The sequence below is a fragment of the Acartia tonsa genome, chromosome 10, assembly GCF_053477335.1.
Source record: "Acartia tonsa isolate MP-2025a chromosome 10, ASM5347733v1, whole genome shotgun sequence".
NCBI lineage: Eukaryota > Metazoa > Arthropoda > Copepoda > Calanoida > Acartiidae > Acartia > Acartia tonsa.
The window spans coordinates 29,184,782-29,190,613 of NC_137269.1; the positions used below are offsets into that span (position 1 = coordinate 29,184,782).

The 5,832-nt window shown below is 30.0% G+C and overlaps 1 long non-coding RNA gene across 1 annotated transcript; it reads left to right on the forward strand.

The window, feature by feature from the left end:
* Nucleotides 1–3,235: 3,235 nt before the first annotated feature.
* Nucleotides 3,236–5,628, forward strand: LOC145330479 (uncharacterized). Its single transcript, XR_013883413.1, has 3 exons — nt 3,236–3,361; nt 5,053–5,127; nt 5,507–5,628. It is a non-coding gene; the product is annotated as an uncharacterized LOC145330479 (long non-coding RNA).
* The last annotated feature ends 204 nt before the right edge of the window (nt 5,629–5,832 follow it).

Sequence of the window (5,832 nt, forward strand, 5' to 3'; positions counted from 1 at the left end):
AGTTTGTGGACGTTACCAAATAAAGGAATAGTAGCAAGTCTTTCAATCAATCTTATTTTTAACGTGAGTAGAAATTAGGAATAAATAAACAAGGATGACAACATTCATTAAAGTGAGGCTCCAAATTAGGTCAGATAGACAAATATGCACAAGAACACTTGTTTCAGAACTTAGAGACTTGTCAAAGAATTGTGTTCTAAAAGGAAGACAATCTTCAGAACCCTTCCAGATGCACATACTTAATAAAATTTTTTTCTGTTTTCATTTTTTATATCTTTATTTCCAATCTTATTCAGCATAACTATAATTTTATTATATTTCATGTAGCCACTGAGTCTAAATGCTTTTGGAATAATGTTACAAAAACAAGATTATTTTATTTGCTTAAAATATTTTACGTAAGTATATCAATAAATATCAAAGTTATAAACAAACACAACAATTACAACATAGAAAAGAATTAATTAATGGTAATCTTTATTTAGCCTAGACTTTATGTCTATGAACAATATGTTTTGGATTTTAAATGTCCAAATAACTCTGAGGCTTTTTCTTGTTCTTTATCCTAAACATTTGATCCAAGAAGGTAAATGTTTTTCAAATTAAAATTTTTTATATAACTTATCTATAAACTTATAGTATGATAAAAATTACTGTGAGGAGATGTTTAACAGTGACAAGAAAAATCTTCACACTAAAAATCAGCCATATGTCATTAAAAGTATTCTTGTACAAGATCACATTTTCCCCTAAAAATGTAACTGTAATAGTATTACTGAAAAACAATGTATAGAAAATAAATTTTTACTGAAAGATTCACATTTATACTTTGAATAGTAGTAATATTAAGTTTCCCCTGAAAACACTAAATTACTCTTGAAGAGATATTACAGACCAACAGACAAAAGCTTTATAGAGTTGAAGCACATAGACCATAGGAGTTTACATAAAAAATTCCGCTTTGTATCTTAAATAGTAGTGAAAAGGTTTATGTTTCCACATAGCCATACAGACAGACACAGAGAATCATAAGTAATTGTGTATCTTTGTTACTAAAAATCTCTGTTAAACTAATTTTTCAACTATTTCAATTTTAATAAATTTCAGGTGCAAATACCCTTAGCAATGTGTATATAATATTTTGTTGTCTTATGATAAGTAATTCTTATGTCAATTGGTTCTTTGCAAATGGGACTTATGCCTTTAACTTTCCAAGGAAACACATTATGCCAGTGCTTATGGAAGGGTAAGTTTAGAGTAATAAGATATTAATAGATGTGTGAATAGTTATTTTCAAAATTAGGTCAACAATTATTTTCAGTTTTAGACACTTAGAAATAAAATTTATGTTTGATTAAATCCAGATTTGTAGGCCTCTAATTGCCAAAGGCCCTGGTAAGCAAAAAAGGATTAATCTTAAGATTTTCCAAAAAAATTGTGAATAGTTTATCTACAAAAGATGATACATAAATTTTCAGTATGGCTCAAAATCATTTTTTTTCCACCTGAAATGGATGAGTTTCAAATCCACACTGAAAATTATATTATATTCTATCCCTGTACAAGGTGTATTTGGAATTACTATAGATTCATGTTTACAAATAAGTTTTTTTGTCATTAAAAGACCAATAGGAAGTTTTAAAAAATAGAGATTTTGATTTTTAAAAATCCTAAAACTGGATAATTGAAAAAACTTTCTTAATTCATACATTTACATATCTAATTGTTCCAGTAATACCACTATTATCATGGAATATACAGATCCTCTATTTCGAAAGGTAAAACTAGAAGATATAAATTTAATAATCTGTTCTGAGAAAAATATACACATCTAAACATGGTACCTAAAGCACATTGATTTTTTCATTTTTTCATTGCCTATTTCCTTGATAATTTTATCCAACTGTATTTTAGTTTAGATTAATGAATGTTACAACTGTAACATTTATCTTAACCATTGCAATGATACATCTCAGAAATATGATCAAGTGTGAAAGGTAATTAAGTATTTCTATTTTGATAATTATTTTTATCTTATAATTAGTTTTCAATACAAGCAAATTTTTTATTCTCAAACATACTTGTTTAGATTTTATTTTAGATTTTGAAGTTTATTCATATCAAAATAGTAAATCTATTTTTGATAAAATATCCAAACACTAATCTTATACTAAGTTAATTACACTTATTTAGAAAATTGAAATTATGTAGTTTGGGGAGATATACTGTTCAACAGCGGAGGAATATTCTTACTTTGAGGTATTATAAAAATTAAATTTAAAAGAATTGTAACCTTTAACAACAATGATGTTTGAGTTACTGTATTAAAAACTAGCGGCTATGCCCCCTAGAGGCCTCTAGGGGCACTTCAGGAGGGGAGAGTCGAATTTGATAACCTGATTAATTATTTTAGATTTAAAAAGAATAAGTAAATTTTTTTTTGGGGGGGGGGGGGGTGCCATGATATATATTATGAAAAAATAATATCTTAGAAATAAATGATTTTTAAATTGTTAGGCATTTAACTGTTTATGTGTTTGAAATGATACTCTGGAGGTATATTAAATTTAACATTTAAATTTAGAATGATTTTGCTCAACTGATTGGTATCTGATTGGGATCTCTATTTTCTTGGCGGTTGAAATATCCCCCTCCCAAAAGAAAAGACTTTTTTCCAAACATGTTGAAAAGTAAAACTCACAAAAATTTGCCTCCTCCACTTGTGTGATATTCTAATATAGATTGATATGATGTAATTAGTTTCATTGATTGCAGTGTCCAGAGAACGAGTGTAATCTAAAAAGAGTAAATTATATTAGAGAAACATTTACCAACCCACTGTATATTACTATCGTTACTTGAGGCTATAGGTGAACCCGCTGGTTAATTTTAAAACTAGAGCCTATGCCCCTTGAGGCCTCAAGGTGGTAGGTGGGTGGAGAAGTTGATCTTCCTCCCCTTTCATGTTCAATTTTAGTTTTTGAAAGCTGAAAAAATGGGGGTAAAATTTTTTGTAAGGGCTATTGCATTGGGATTGTGATGGTACCCTGCCCCAAAGTAGTTATAAACCATTTCAGGGCCTATGATAAGATCCTTTGTAAAGGAGAAACATATCAGCCTAGCTGTAAGCAAGACCTTTCGGTACAATTAGACAGACTCATGGACATCCTGTTGCTTTTCTATAAGGAACAAACTAAAATATCAATAACGAAATTTTTGTCTTCATTAACTAAATGTTCTAGTCCTTTAAAACTTATTGTTTAGATATATTTTGGAGGCTTTGTCGATAAAAGTTTACTATGATAAAGAAGCTGCTATAAAGTATGGACCAATTGCTTGTGTGGGATACTTCTTAGCTAAGGTAAAACATAGTTTGAAATGTTATTAGCGGAATACTTATACAGTATGTTTTTTTAAGAGAACTTTTTTTAAAACCAATTTTACCCTACTTAGAGTTATCAGAATTTAATGATTAATAGCTTATTTTCTTCGTTTTTCAAGAAAGTTTTAAAATCCGCAAAGAAAAAATTTAAAAATCTTTTAATTATGTTGTGACAAACACAAACGTCATGGCACCCCAACCTGCGTTTTCTCCAGATAAGCAAGAAATTTGCAAAAATGGCCATTAACATTTTCAAGGTTTTTGTTAGAATGGCTGTAAAATACTTCAAAGTTGAGATCTAAAGCTAAAAATGATACAGATACTATATGGGACATGCACTAGAACATTTTAAAGCTTGAGGGCCATATCTCATCGAGACTACTGAAAATCCAATTTGGAGATTTTAAGTCAAAATTTTGAACCTAGTAATAGTGTCTAACTTTTTATCTTTGTGACGTAACAAAAATCGAAGGATGAGAGGGGAGGTGGGAAAGGAAACCCCTAAAAAAGAGATGGATTTTTGTTACGTTACAAAGATAAAAAGTTAGACACTATTACTAGGTTCCAAAATTTTGGCCCCCCGTTTTTATGTTCTAATATGAACCAGCATAGTCCTCAAACACATAAATACATTTGGAAGTGGTTTTGTACGTCTAGAACTTATTCTATGGGCAGTATAGTGACAAAAAAATGTATCGAAAACTCAATTTTTAATTTTTTTCGGTTTTGATCATGGGGGCCTATTACTCCCTTCTTGGTAGAGATAATGCCTTCAAACTTTAGAATATTCTAATACATGTCCCCAATAATATCTGTATTAATTTTTAGCTCTAGATCTCAATTTTGAAAGCGTTTTACAGCCATCTTTGCGAAAGGGTTGAAGATTTGAGCATAAAAAATGCACTAAAACCATTTATAAATGTTGACAACTAAGTTTTGAACTTTAGATTTTACTGTACTTTTTAAATAAAAACTGAAATATTTTTTATTTTTTGTTGTTGTTCTATTAACTGTCTTAAAAAAACGAAGAAAGTAAGCCATTAATCATTTAATTCTGATAACTTTAAGTGGGGTAAAATTGCTTTCTAAAAATCTCTCATAAAAAAACATACTGTAAAATCCTCATAATAAAATAACAGGATGTGTGTTTGTCTGTTTGTTTGTACCGAATAATCTCGATAACCTCTGAACCGATCGGGTTCTTCTTAATAGGGTAGCTTTTCATAGGTCCCGAGAAGGTTTATAACTATTTATGGGGGGTACCACCACCCACCCAAGAAAAATCACAAAAAATAAAAAAAAAATTATGCAGAGAGATTTCAACGCAACATAGCTAGGTATCGTAGAGACTTGAACCGTGAAACAAACATTAAAAGTGCCACTAGAGGCCTCTAGGGGCGTAGCCGCTAGTAAATATATGAAGTATAGATGTAAATGTATATAAGTGTATAACCCAGACAATTACCTGGATCTATTCATGGGGACCTTTTCGTCTGCTAGCAAGTTGCTTTCTGCTTTTTGAAGCGACTTGGCAGTGTTAATAATATTCACTACGCTATTTGCTGTTATTTAACCCCTTCTCCCTCTTTTGTTTTACTTTAATAATTTTGACGTAAATCCTGAAAAAAATGACAATTGAACTTCTTTTTTTTTATTTGCAATTTTTGCAGGAATTATGGTACAGCTGTCGCTTGCTGTACATGTTGCTAGACTGTTGGTATAATTATCCTCAACTATTTTCTCAGGTAAATTACTAATAACTATCGGATATGATGCAGTTCACAATAAAATGTTCCTGGGATCGATTATCTCACTTATTCTATAAACTTTAAAGGCCGCTAGCTGCCAAATGGCTGAACATACAAACAATAAACATGCTTGCATATTGTTATAAACAGCCTATAAATAAACTAAAATAGCCAAGATCTAATGATGTATAGGGAAAGCTTTTACTTCGCACATTTATTTGCGGTTTGAGATAACTGTGCATTATTAAGTAAAAAGCAGCCAAAAAATTTCTCCCATGGCATTACAGACTGATATACTGTATGACGGTCGGGTAGACAAAGTAAATTATAAAGCAGCTACGATACTAAGAATATATAAAAAAATATTTTTTTTTAGAGAAATATAACTCCTGGAAAGAGTTTTCTAAATGTGTTGCTCTTATTCTGCAAACTTTTTCCAAACCTAAAAACTTCCCATCTTTATAGATGAAACAGCTTAAAAAATAAAGAATAAACATATGTCGCTTGCTGTACATATGTAATATTTGTATTAGATGTATTGTTTACTTTTTAAATAAAAATTCCGTAAATTGAACCCAAAAATATGAATGTTTTGTATGCAATATGATAAATGTAAGAACTGCTGGAAAGTGTCATGTCTGACGTCATAAAAATACGTCTAGTATCCATCTCCTTTTTAGGGGTTTCTTTTTCCACTTCTCT